Source organism: Phoca vitulina, unplaced genomic scaffold, assembly GCF_004348235.1.
Source record: "Phoca vitulina isolate PV1807 unplaced genomic scaffold, GSC_HSeal_1.0 scaffold41, whole genome shotgun sequence".
Taxonomy (NCBI): domain Eukaryota; kingdom Metazoa; phylum Chordata; class Mammalia; order Carnivora; family Phocidae; genus Phoca; species Phoca vitulina.
This window is the reverse complement of record NW_022589744.1, coordinates 9,378,192-9,392,566: the sequence shown is the minus strand read 5'-3', so window position 1 is coordinate 9,392,566 and position 14,375 is coordinate 9,378,192. Positions and strand designations below refer to the sequence as shown.

At 45.2% G+C, this 14,375-nt stretch overlaps 1 protein-coding gene and 1 non-coding gene across 5 annotated transcripts in view; one reads left to right on the top strand and one right to left on the bottom strand.

The window, feature by feature from the left end:
• Nucleotides 1–14,375, top strand: part of SLC39A11 (solute carrier family 39 member 11) — a 326,016-nt gene that overhangs the window by 158,890 nt on the left and 152,751 nt on the right. The window lies entirely within an intron of this gene.
• Nucleotides 7,712–7,816, bottom strand: LOC116648161. The gene has a single exon (XR_004302448.1). It is a non-coding gene; the product is annotated as a U6 spliceosomal RNA (small nuclear RNA).

The window sequence follows — 14,375 nt, the reverse complement described above, 5'->3', positions numbered from 1 at the left end:
GTTTTTCAGAGTCCATCGTCTCTCATGGTTCTTCTCCCCCTCCGATTTCTCCCCCTTCATTCTTCCCCTCCTGCTACTTTCTTCTTCTTCTTTTTTTCTTTCTTAACATATATTGCATTATTTGTTTCAGAGGTACAGATCTGAGATTCAACAGTCTTGCACAATTCACAGCGCTTACCAGAACACATACCCTCCCCAGTGTCCATCACCCAGTCATCCCATCCCTCCCACCCCACCCCCCACTCCAGCAACGCTCAGTTTGTTTCCTGAGATTAAGAATTCCTCATATCAGTGAGGTCATATGATACATGTCTTTCTCTGTTTGACTTATTTCGCTCAGCATAATACGCTCCAGTTCCATCCACGTCGTTGCAAATGGCAAGATCTCATTCCTTTTGATGGCTGCATAATATTCCATTGTATATATATACCACATCTTCTTTATCCATTCATCTGTTGATGGACGTCTTGGCTCTTTCCACAGTTTGGCTATTGTGGACATTGCTGCTATAAACATCGGGGTGCACGTAGCCTTTCGGGTCCCTACTTTTGTATCTTTGGGGTAAATACCCAGTAGTGCAATTGCTGGATCATATGGTAGCTCTATTTTCAACTTTTTGAGGAACCTCCATACTGTTTTCCAGAGTGGCTGCACCAGCTTGCGTTCCCACAAACAGTGTAGGAGGGTTCCCCTTTCTCCGCATCCCCGCCAACATCTGTCATTTCCTGACTTGTTAATTTTAGCCATTCTGACTGGTGTGAGGTGGTATCTCATTGAGGTTTTGATTTGGATTTCCCTGATGCCGAGCGATACTGAACACTTTTTCATTAAACATAGTCTCTTTTTACCCACAGTAGTTTGCATCTATGTTCTTAAGTGGATGTGGCTTAAATTTTTTATTTATGTTTTGTTTCTCTGGTTTGAATATTAAGGTTATACCAGTATCATCCAGTGTCAAGTTGTCCTTCTCCCCCCCCCCCCCATTAATTATCTGGAATAGTTAGCATGGAACTGGGATTATTTATTCTTTGATAATTTGATAGTATAGAGGAAGGGAAAAATCTTTATCTCTACTCTCTTATGTTCAGTGCCTGGGACCTGTGAATTAAACTTACAAAAGACAGGCTAATAGGAGAAAAGCATACACATTTTATTTTTAATTTTACATGCACCAGAGCTCCACAGAAAAGACGTGAACACCCAAAGCAGTATTTATGATTGAGAGCTTATATACCATTTTGACATAGAGTAATTCACTGTGGAAAAATGCCTAGATAAAGGAAAAAAGATCTGAGCTTTTAGGGGCCATACATTGTGGGAAGAAAATATCTAGGGGAAACTAATGGTAAAGAAGAATGATTTCATAAGGTTTGTTATGCAGACTCTAGTCATCGCTGGTGTTCTCCTCTTTCTGGTACGGGGATGGGAGGCACCATTATAAAGGGTGATATGCCCTGCTTTTAGGCAGAAGGGGAGAAGGCAGAGAGTTCTTCCTGCATCTGCTGTTTCTCAGTTGCCTTAAGCACAAAATAATCCTTTTGCCAAAATGGTGTATTTTGGGGTGGCATATTCTGATCCCCTTTAATCGTTTTTACGAATAATGCCATCTTGCTCCTGATGCGTATGTGTGTACTGTGTGAGTACACTTCGTCAGCACCCCAGCGGCTTGCGCTTTGGAGATGTGCTGTGGCTGTTGGTAGGGCCTCATCCAAGATCGATAGTGCTTCTCCATATTTTATATTGGTCTTTATATTTACCAAGTATCTTCTCCCCTCTTTTGTACTTTATGGGTTTATTGACTTCTCTATATGACTTCCTCACCCTTTATTTGTTTGGCAGTTTTAAATTCAATTTCTCTTTTGTGGCTACCTTTAGTGTTTTAACATGCATAATAGACTTAAGGATGTTCAAAATTAATTAGTATCTCTCCCCTTCTCCCTAGCAATCTTTCAGGACCCTGGATTGCTTTAAGTTGGTTTACTCTGGCATCTTCCATATTATTATTTTTCTAATATTTTAGTTCTATGGTTTTTTTTTTTGATACCTCCAAATTAGCTACTAGTATTGTTATTTTATTTTTTTAAAGAATTTATTTATTTGAGGGGCGCCTGGGTGGCTCAGTCGTTAAGCGTCTGCCTTCAGCTCAGGTCATGATCTCAGGGTCCTGGGATCGAGCCCCACATCGGGCTCCCTGCTCTGCAGGAGGCCTGCTTCTCCCTCTCCCACTCCCCCTGCTTGTGTTCCCTCTCTCGCTGTGTCTCTCTCTGTCAAATAAATAAATAAAATCTTTAAAAAAAAAAAGAATTTATTTATTTGAGAGAGAGAGAGCACGCGGTGAGAGGGGCAGAGGCGAGAATCTCAAGCAGACTCCCTGCTGAGCAGGAAGCCCGATACGGAGCTCGATCTCATTACCCATGAGATCATGACCTGAGCCGAAACCAAGAGTCAGACGCTCAACCGAGTCACCCAGACGCCCCTTATTGTTGTATATTAAAGAAAGAAAAAAACTTTAGATTTTATTTTTTAGAGCAACTTTAGGTTCACAGCAAAACCAAACTGAAGGTTCAGAGATTTCCCGTATATTCACTGCCCTCACTCATGCACAGCCTCCCCCATGATCCACACCCCCCACCAGAGAGGTCAGTTTGTTCCATTTGAAGAACCTCTATGGACACATCATTACCACCCAGAGTCCACAGTTTACACTGGGGTTCACTCTTGGTCTTGTACCTTCTTTGGTTTTAGACAAATGTATAATGACATGTATCTACCATTATAGTATTGTGCAGAGTAGTTCCACTGTCCTAAAAATCCTCTGTGCTTCACCTGTTCACCCCTCCCTCCCCATTCCCCCAATAACCACTCATCTCTTGACTGTCTCCATAGTTTTGCCTTTTCTGGACTGTCATGCGGTTTAACACATACGGTCTGTGTTCACATATAGTCCTTTCATTATTGGCTTCTTTCACTAAGGAATATGCATTTAAGGTTCACTCATGTCTTTTCATGACTTGATAGCTGATTTCTTTTCAGCGTTGAATAATATCCCATTGTCTGGATGTACCAACATCTGGATGTTTATCCATTCACTACCTATTCAAGGCCATCTTGGTTGCTTCCAAGTTTTGGCAATTATGAATGATGCTGCTGTAAACATCTTGTGCAGGTTTTTATGTAGACATGAGTTTTCATTTCCTTCGGGTAAACACCAAGGAGTGTGTTTACTGGGTCATCTGGTGAAAGTGTGTTTAGTTTAGTGAGAAACTGCCAAACTGGCTTCCAAGGTGGCCGTGCCATTTTGCATTCCCACCAGCCACGAATGAGCTCCCTGCTGTTCCACATCCCCTCCAGCATGTGGTGGGGGTCAGTGTTCCAGATTTTGGCCATTCTAATAAGCGTGTAACAGTATCTCATTGTTGTTTTCATTTGCATTTCCCTGATGACATACCACATGGAGCGTCTTTTCATCTGCTTATTTGCCACCTGAAATCTGTTGTGAGGTGTCTTTTAAGGTCCCTGGCCCTTGTTTTAACTGGTTTGTTTTAACTAGTTTGTTTTCTTACTGTTAAGTTTTGAGAGTTCCTGGTATATCTTGGGTAACTGTCCTGTATCTGATGTGTCTTTTGCGAAGATTTTTTCCCAGTCTGTGGCTTGTCTTCTCCTTCTTGATGTTGTCTTCGGAAGAGCCCAAGTTTTTAATTTTAAAGACATCCTGCCTATCAGTTACTGTTATTGTTTTATAAGATCAGTGTTTGCTTGTATTTTCCAGCACTACTGCTTATTTCTCTGCTCATCATCGCTCCTTGCATTGACCTCCTATCCATTGTCTTTCTTACTTTAATATTTCCTCACTTAGGATCCACAGGGATAAAAATCACTCATCTAAAAATATCTGTATTTTGCTCTGACCCTTGAAGGAAGAACTGAGTTGCATCTAAATGCCTCGGTTGACAGCAATTTGTATTTCCTTTGGCACGTTGGCAACATCATTCCATATCCTTGCACTTAGACCGCGTCCATCAGACAAAAGAGTTGTGTTGCATGTGTTCTCTGTGAGCATTATAAAATTGTATCCAGCAGTGACCTCATTTACGTTTTCTGTCTTTCTCTCAGTTGCTTATCCATCTTTTTCATTTGTCTCTGGTGTTTCTCAGTTTCAACATGATGTGGTTTTGTATGTATGCATACAACGTGTTGTTCTGTGTAAGTCTTGGAGTGCTCTTTTAAACTGAATACTCGTTACTACTACTACTACTACTACTATTATTATTATTATTATTATTTCTGGAAAGTTTTTGTCAATTGTCCCTTCAAATTGACCTTCTCCCTCATTGTTTATTTCCTTCTGCAGCACTTAATAGATGTTTATTCTATGCTCTTATCTCCCATGTGTCTTACACTTTTCTTGATGTTGTCTATCCCTTTAACTCTCGGTGGGCTCTTCTCTGGTTCACTGATTAGTCAACTAAGCTGATTCTAATCTCCTATTTAACTTGTCTGTTGAATTTTTTTTAAAGATTTTGTTTATTTATTTATTTAGAGCATGAGCAGGGTAAGGGGCAGAAGGAGAAGTTGAGAGAGAACCCCAAGGAGACTCCATGCTGAGTGCGGAGCCTGACTCGGGGCTCAATCCTGCTACCCCAGGATCATGACCTGAGCCGAAATCAAGAATCGGATGCCCAATGGACTGAGCCACCCAGGCGTCCCTTATCTGTTGAGTTTTTAATTGCAAGGACTACATTTTTTATTTCTGAGTTGTCCTAGTGGGTTCTTCTTTTACTATGTCTGCTTTTCCTTTGTTACAACTGGTTCTTATGGTTTTGATTTCTTCTTTTATGTCTTTAATCAGGTTAGGCATATTTTGTATTATATTTTCAATGGTACGTCTGTTATAGAAAGCCGTGTTTCTCCTTCATTGTGTGTCCACAGGCTCCATTTGTGGTGTATTGTTTTCTCCAGGGCTTTGTCACTTTTTAGATCATTACTTCTCTAGTGGGGCATGTTTTTCCTTGAAGGATTCCCAGGGCCCTAGATCATGGGAGAGCCCTTCAGCATGGTTCTACGTTTGCTTCTGTAAGACTCCTTTATAGCGATGTTAGCCTGGAACTGATGTTTATAGTCATGTCCAGGCTGGGGTTTTCCCAGTCCACGCAGAAACTAGAAACTCAGCACTCTGAAGTGTTTGAGGTGAAAGCCCATGGTTTTCGTTCTTCAAGCATTTTTTTTTTCCTCCAGAAACCAGGTAGAAGCATGTCGTCATCCTTTTTATCTCTCTCTGCAGCTGAATGGATATTTTTTCCTAGTCCCCGCTTCCATATAGGGACAGAATTTTCGTGACTCTTGCATTTATAGAATTTCACCTCCTGCCTCATGTGGCACAAGGGCCTCCTCTTTGCTCCAGGTAGACAGTCACACCCAGAATCCATCCGTGGGATCTCCTTAATCCCTAGGCTGCATCTGAACCGGTTTTGGTGTTTCAGCTCCAGTTTATAGCTTCCTTATCATTAATGATCCCCTTTCTTTATTGTAAGCTCAGATGTGCATCTAAAACCTTTTTGTTTATTTCATCTGTCATTTTGAGGCTGTTGTGGAGGGAGATTCGGGTTTTATCCTAATCTCTAGTCTTGCTGGAAACAGACGTATCTCCAGGAGAAATGGAAATTTGCACAACAATTGTGCCTGTGTACTGTCTTCTGTCCTTCACCAGATCCGATGTTTCCCAGCCTCTGCCCTATAAAACAGGCCAAACCACTTCAGCTCACAAACTCGTATCTCTTTCAAGACTTGTGACTCCACGTTTCCACAGCTTTGACAATGAAATGAAAATACAGACAAGTGTTCGCATTTGACAGGACTGATGTGAGTGGCAGGTTAGGACTTCTGTTAGGCTGTTCGGCAAGGAGGGAATTTTTCAGTGGGGACTCATTTTATAAGTAGTGAGTACATTTGTATATATTTTGGGTTTAGGAGCATGTTCGCTTTCCCATTCCACCTTACGACTGGAGATGTTTTCCATCACATCCAGAACCACATGGTAGGGAACTTGGCATTGCAGTAATGGGGGTGGGGGTGGGTGGGAAATCTCCTGTTAACCCTTTCACGACCCAGGGCTAGTTTGGTGGGCCACTGTAGCTGAGCTTAGCCTGCCCCATAAAGGACAGATCTATAGGAGAAGCCCAAATTTTAGCCCACATTTCTCAAGGGTGGATCTTGATGTGTTACCATCGGGATTCCTTGGGGCACTAGAGAAAAAAAATACAGATGCTTGTGCTCTGCTCCTGATTTGCCTAAATCAACTTTCTTGGGAAGGGCTGGTGAAGTTCTCAAGGTGATTCTCAGTCCTACTGCAGCATGAGAATATTTGTCCCGGGGTGCCTCAGTGGGGTGGTGATGATGAAGCCAGTGCATGCCTAAGAATCTTTTTGGTAAATAATTTCCTTTGAGATGGATAGGCTACTCACAGGGAGAACCAGGATCTTAGGCTCTGCTTGAGTGCAGTGTAGGGGAGGGAGTTTCTGCTCAGTGGTTTATCAAAAGTCTTATCTTGGCATGTGATTTTCTTTTTGGGAGGAAGGGGATGGTTTAAAGCCACTTGGTGACATGAAAAAAAAAGAGGGGGACAGAGGACAAGAGAAAATCTAGCTGAGCATTAACTTCTTTGGGGCTGATGCTAAAATGTTGCCTGGGTTTCAATTAGCAGAGCACCTTCTTCCCCATCCCTGGTCCATCATGAGTTGCCATGGCGGCAGGCACACTGCTCTCTGGATAGCCCACCCCTGCTACCTGCCTCTGCCAAGGGCCATCCTGTAGTTTGGCTGAGCCCAGACCTGACTTCTCCGAAGGCTCCGGGCTGCAGTGGAATAAAGTGGGACAGATTTTGGTGGGGAGGTGAGAACCTGCCACTTCGGGTGGTTTATGGTTTCAAGAAGATGTGTCAAGCAGCTCTGTCTTGTTCGGATGTTCTGTTCCCACTCACATGCTTTGGACTGGATTCAGGAACTTTATGAGCAAAGGCATAGCATGTTATCCCATGGGCAGGCACACCTGTCACTTCCCTTTGGCACTCATGCACCCAGTGTCTGTCTGTGGGTTTCCTTTGCTTGGGTCCTCCTGGAACAGGGTTTTTCAGAGTGGGTTCCATGGGCTTTCTGCACTGATGCTTGTTCCCATGTTCCCGGGTTGGTGAGTGAGGAAGATTATGGAATCTGTCATTCTAATAGAAAGTACGAGAGAAGGAACATGCTTTGGGCATAAGGCGATGTGTTCCCTTTGGTGCAAGGTGAGCAAGATGATAAGAGCCCCAAGTAAAGATTGCCAGTAAACACTTGCCAAGAGATCTGGGCTGAACATAACAAACTTGGGAGTCCATTCTCAATGGGTTTCCATTGTGTTTTTCTGGATCTTTCTTTCTCCTCTAAACTGTGTTCCCTAGAGTGCCTGTCACACCTGCTGACTCGGCTCTCCCAAAAGTTCCAAGAAACTGCACTTTGGGGGAAAAAAAAAATTTAAATATGATTTTTGTAAAAGTTATTTAGGTGACACTTCTTTTTTAAATTTTATTTTATTATAACCTGAGATCTACCTGCTTAAAAATTTTGAAGCATATAATCCATTATCATTGACTTTGGTACGATGTTTTACAGCAGATCTCTACTCCTTATTCATCTTGCTTAACTGAAATGTTATGCCCATTAAGTAACTCCCTCTTTGAAAAATGTGGAATGCTTCACCAATTTGGGTGTCGTCTTTGGACAGGGGCTGGGCTAATTTTCTTGGTATCTTTCCAATTTTAGGATATGCACTACTGAAATGAGCAGATTTACTTGTCTGCTTATGTACGTACCTACGTATGTGTTTTTGCATGCTCAAGTTTGAGAACCACTATGGAAGACTCACTTGATCGTGGCTCAGTTAGGGTCTTCTTACCATCTAGCTGCTCACAGACAGCCCCCTGCACATCACCACGCACAGGCATGGGCACTGCTTCAGCCCCGCACCTCTCTGTGTAGTGAGAGCTCCCATGTGGCTTGAGATAACTGGCACTCCACCTTCCAGCCCTCTTTCACGTTGATCCTCTTTTACATTCATGGTCTATCGTAATCTGGGCGTCACTTGGAGAGTCTGTCCTTCTGAAGCCTTCATTTTCATCAAAGCATTTCTGCTTTTAGTGGAAGCTGAAGGAATACAGAGCACTCACCAGCCGCACGTCTACCTTTCTCCAAACCTCTGCTGGATGGCATTTGTTTTCCCACTCGAGACCATGCCATTCTTCACGTGTCCCTTGTGGTCGCTGTCTGAGTAGGGACAGCATGAGGAGGTCTGTTCCCCAGCCTGGCAGACATTTCTGCTCTGCCCTGTTTAATCTTATCATTTCACCAAGCGGGGTCGCCCTTGAACATGAGGGCAGTGCTGATCTTACAGGTAAGCCCCACTCCATGTGACTTCCCATGGTTTTTATCCCTGCTCTCTCAGAACCAGGGTTTTTGTTTTGTTTTTGTGTTTTTGCTTTGCTTTTTAGCTCCAAGCGACCTCATGTCAGTACAGATAGCTTTGCTTGTCAGTCTTCTTCCGTCGGACCCAGCACTTCTGCTTCAGAAGGCAGAGGGCTCAAGAAATAAGCTTCCCACGCTGGGGTCCACGCTGGGGTCCATGCAGAGCATCCTCCAAGGCAGCTGGGTATCTGGGCGTCATGCCCCCCTGGGGTCCTTACACAAAGACAGCCACCCTTTGAAGATGTGGTAGACCTCAAATCTTAACCACAAATGGTAGAGGGGTACCTGCATGGCACAGTCCTTTAAGTGTCCGACTCTTGGTTTCGGCTTGGGTGGTGATCTTGAGACTCATGTTGGGTTCAGCGTGGAGTCTGCTTGAGTGGGATTCTCTCTCCCTCTCCCTCTGCACCTCCTGTTTGTTCTCTCTCTCTCTCTCTCTCTCTTTCTCTCTCTTTAAAATAAATAAATAAATCTTTAAGAAAATGGTAGAGAAAGATATGTGTCTTCCTCCTGGGAGCTGCATGGATTTCCAGAAACCAATTTTCCTCCTGGTCATTCCCCTTCTAACTTACGTTTATGGCAGATCTAGGGGATAAAGAATGGTGCTCATTCTTCCTGGCAATTAGCTGTCAGGTGCTATTTCACCAAACCATTATGTTTCAGTTTCCAAGGTGACTTTTTAAAAATTATATGTATATAGTTTTTAAAGACACTAAATTTAAAAACAGAAATATAATGGCTTAATGAAATAGCATTGAATATATAATACATATAGTATATGGATCATGTATGTATTTATGTAATCACGTGTGTACATGTACAGTTTGTCGGTCTATCTATCTATCTATCTGTCTTATCTATGGATTGATAATAAGCAACCATCCAGCGCACTTCAGGGATGCTGGTGACCTACTTTATCCCCATCTCTCTGGTAGTACCATTTTTTTAGGAAGTGCAAACTGGTATTAATGTTAGTCTACATAAACTACATTAGATGAATAAATCCGCTATTCAAAAAAGAAAGAAGGAAGGAAAAGGAAAGAAAAAAAAAAGAGAGAGAGGAAGTTACTTTGTATTCCAAAGCAGCATAGATGAACTTAAAGGGCACTAGCCCTCTCCCTGTATTGATGGAAAGTCTCTATTATCTTTAGCAGCTGGTGACCCTTTGTGAAAGTTGAAAATGTCAACATGACTGAATCTTAAAAAGCATTCCCAGTACAGCCAAGGCTTGGCTTTACTCCACAAACATGGAGTATGGGGATCTGAAGGTATTTGAAAAATCTGCACCAGATCCTATGGTGATCTAATTTTTTTCTCCCCTACCATGGCCCTCCTGCCCTTTTGGATTTCAGTTAAGAACGGATTAGGTGTACCAAGCACTCCATTAGCCTTTCTTTTTATATTTTTATAAATACAATTCAAGTTCATTGTGGGAACCACTAAAATATGGTTTGTGTTGCACTCGATGCATGCCGGCCAGGGAGGCCCGCGCCCACTCTCAGCTACTCCCCACCACGGTCCTTTAGGGCGGGTAATATTAGCATCCCAAATGGCAAACATGGAAACTGAGGCACAGGGGCTATCAAGTGACAGGTGCAAACACACATAAGCAGGAAGCGGTAGGGCTGGGATATGAACTGGCGGGGAAGCTGTGAGTGAATGCAGGTTCTCAGGTCCCCAGAACCATCCTTCCTTTTCCTTTCCATGCAGTGACACCGAGAGTCCTCTCTGTCATTGCTTTGGGGAAAAAAGGGGAAGAGAAAAGTCTGAAGAGGTAAGAAAAGAGGAATGTGCCAGAGAGTCCGCCGTGGACTTTCCCCTCGTGTCCCTGGTGTGTAATGCCGGAGGACAGGATGCCATCGGCCAGCCTGCCGGCTGCTTAGACTGGGTCTACCTTGCCCCTGCCTGCCCACGCCATCCGTCCATCTCTGATTGACCGTCCCCAGGAGAGGGTCGGGAGAAACATTACCGAACACTGGTAATGGGCCGTGGGGAACTGGGGACTTGCACAGGCAGCGAGTCCTGGGTGAGAAGGTGGACCCCAGTCTGAGCCGGCAGGCCAAGTTTGAGTCCTCTTGGCCCTGAAATGTCTGTTCTTTTTGGCAGCCCGGGGTGAAGTGTGCAGAGCTGACAGTCACCTGAAGCTGGCCATTTGCTGTGGCAATCTCAGGGTTCTTGCAGAGACCAGCGATAAGCAAGGCTAGGAAGATACAAGGTGCCTGAAGAACAGAGAGCATCAGCAGCGCTCTGAGGAGGGTGATCTCGGGAGGGGGCATGGCAGCAGCAGGGGCTGATGAAGTGGGGCATTCCCAGAGCCTGTTCCCCGGAGAAGGACGCCGATGTTATGTGATCCAGTGGTTCTCACATGCGGGCCCGCTGGGGGCCCCGCTGCATCAGCCCCCACCCCAGAGCCTTCAGAGATGCCCACTGGCAGCCTCCTCCCCGGGAAGTACAGACCCGCTGGGTCTCCTGCCGAGGCTGGGAATCTGGGTTTTTTAAAAAATTTTTCAGATGATTCCCACCTGAGGCCTGTTTTCAGAAGCGCCAATCCAGTCCTTTCAGGAGGCTTCCCCGGCAACAAGGCTCCTGGAGCAGGTGCATCCTCCCTAAGCCTCTCCCTTGGGAGAGGGAGCGAGCACAGGGAACTCCGTAGCTGCAGCAGGCGCGGTGGTCAGAGGCGTCCTGAGGCACCTGCGTGGTAGAAGGAGCGTTCGTGCCCCAGGTGCTTTGGAGAGTTAGTAGGTCGAGGGGCTTTGGGTTTTTTGGGGAGGTGGAGGCTCTGCCAGAGGGGGAAGATGGTGCTGGAGGGACGAGTCGAACCGACCCCAAATGCGCAGTCAGGAGCTCGGGGTTGGACTGTCCGTCCCACTACTTGACGGCGGGGCTGTCCTCGGGATCACTCACCAGCTGAGGGCTTCCTGTTTTAGTCAGACCTCTTTTTTGGTTGCTGGTGACAGGAATCAGCTCAACCAGCTAAAGCCAGATCAACTTGGGGAGAGGTACTGAAAGCCTGCGGAATAGGGGTGGGGAGGGAGGCTGCAGCAACAGGCCTGGGCTCTGAACAGCGAGGCCGCGCCGTCGAGAGAGCCTCTCCAGTGGGCGCATTTCCCATGTGTTTGCTCGCGTGGCTGGGCTCAGCCCAGGGGCCAGTGTCCACGGGGCAATATCCGTAGACCAAGGGCTCCAACTGGTGGGCTTGAGTCATATGGGTCAGCCCCCGAGCTGACCACTGTGGTCCACAGACTAGATCAGGCTTAGGGTCAGCGGCTGGATTTGGAGGGGCCTCGTGCTGAACGTACCCCAGTCTTCGCTGTCTGAGCTCTGAATCCACTTTAAGATGCAAAGGAGGCAGAGGAGAATAAAAATTCCACCCTTATTGCCAGCGAAGATTGGGCTAGAGGCAGCAGCTTTGATGTGCATCAGAGTGGGATTTGTGATGTTGGACTGCAGAATTAGGCCGATTTACCCACCAGCTCACAGACCTACTAGGGGACCCCGTGTACCTTGCAGCATGGAGGCCTAGACCGGAAGTGGGACACCCTGGCACTCAGGGCAAGCAGGCGAGGCTGGGTGGACCTCCCCAAATTCATCTCTCAAGAAACTCATTCTGTCTCCACGGGGAGGTGTGAAGTGTGGGACAAAAGGCCAGGAGTATTTAGGGGAAAGTCCCTCCTTAGGGAAACAGGAGTGGGGAAGAAACATTCCATATCCCACCCAACAAGGGGTAGACCGGTCAGTTCCATGAAGAAGGCAGAGCCAGGAATAATGGCCGGGTGGCTAGTTGAAAGGAAGAATGTTGGGGTAGGTCACTGAGCTAACCTATTCCTTTCCATAACATAGGATTTGAAAGAACCTACCTCATAGGGTTGTTTCTAGGATTAAAGAAGGTAAATTCTCCAGGTAGCTACGCATGTGGGGTCTTGCAAGGTGCAGAATAGGCACTTAGTCAGTGGTGGTTGAACCTGAATTGGGGAGGGAGAGGAGGTCATGAGGCAAGGTCCTGAGGTCATCTTGGGCCGCCATGTGTCATGGTGGGGTCGGTGATTACACAAGCCTTTGAAGGTTAGATTGTCCTTTTTCCAGGTTGTCCTCTACTGTCCCTGGAACTGCTCTTCCCTCCTCTTTCTTCTTTTCTTTGTCCCCTGGTGGGGATGAGGTCAAAGTAGTGTCTTCTGTTAGTAGGCACCTCTAATAGTATGCAGAAAAAGTCCACAGTGAGATTTGTCTAGTTCCACCCACTGCATAGTGTTTCCTGGAAATCCAGGTACGCTGAACTCAGGTTTGTCCATTGGTTTATCAAGCCCCTGCCGATCCGGAGTGTTGGGGGAGAGAACAGACAACCCTCACCAATGTCAAGGCAAACCATTGCATGGGCACCACAAGGGTACCTTCTCCATAGGACACAGCATTCTGTCATGGTGGCCACTCTCTGGACCCTTCTTTCGAGTTAGTCAAGCTGACCAGTGATTTCCATGGTGATTTATACGTAGCTGGATTACCCACACCAGCAGCTGGGTGGACCCAGGTAATTAATTTCCTCGGGGAACAGAAAGTCTTTGGAATAATTCTCATGAGGGCCACCAGTGACCAAGAGATATGAATCTTAAATAAATCTTAAAAATCCTGCTTTTAATAATCTGTATCAGGGGCCAGCAGAGTATAGAGCCTGCAGGCCAAATGTGGCCTGCTGCCTGTTTTTGTAAAAGGAGTTTTACTGGAACACAGACATACCAACTCATTTACATATTGTCTCTGGCCCACTTTGTGCTACAACGAGAGAGTTGAGTAGTTTGCCAGAAAGACAGAATGACCCACAAAGTCTAAAATATTTATTATCTGGACCTTTACCAAAAAAGTTTGCCGAGCCTCGAGATGTATGTCCATAAGATAGGCATTTGGATAAATAAATGTTGGTCTGTCAGTGGATAGGATGCTGCAGAATGAGAGTCTTAACCTTAAATAAAATCATGAACTCTCTGAAAATACGAGCAAAATGTTCTGTGTAGATTATGTGGACACCTTTCTGGGAAAGAGCGCCATTGGCTTTCGTTATCCATTCCACAAATATTTAAGTACCTCTTTTGTGCTTGGCACTAGAGATAAAATTGTGAGCCAGATGGACTCAGGCGCTCACGGTGCTCACAGACCCAAGAGGTGGTGGACCTGCACACAGACAGCAAGCAAGTGATGCACTGGAAAATGACTAAATATCATGGAAATCAGGCTGCAGAAGAACCTCCCCCCTCCCCCACCCCCCATCCACCACAATACGCATGTTCTTTCTAATACAGCATTTAAATTGAACCTGAAGAGGGAAGGGCTCAGAAACCACCCTGAAGATAACATTTATATCATGCAAGTCTCAGAACAATAAATATTGACCCTTCTAAGTTCAACCAACATTTAGCCATTTGTAAAGTACCTGTTTAGAATTCCTGCCCAGCTTGCTTTTATTACTCTCAATACCAAAGCTCATTGGAGGCCTGGAAGGTAACTGGTTGTGCCAGACTTTGAAATGCTTTGGACAGTCCACACATCTCTTCTTCTAACAAGAAACAAATCTTGAGTATATATTCTTAGTTCTCTGGCCACTGGAAATTCTGCATTGTTCACGTCTTGACCTCTAGCAGGTCATGGAAATTTGGTTGAGCACTATCGACATGGGAGAATATATTATGATCTGGAGTATGTTCACACTTGACTGCTACATGAAGTCACGTTTCAGAACTGTATGATCCACCTAAATGTGTGCGTGCTCATCTCTACAGATACAGTATAAATATAAACAAGAGTGTTAGGATTTTTTTGAAGGTGGTCTCCTCTGGGTAGTGAAGGTTTTTTTTTTTTAGTTTTCTTCTGCCCTTTATCAGTATATTATGTAT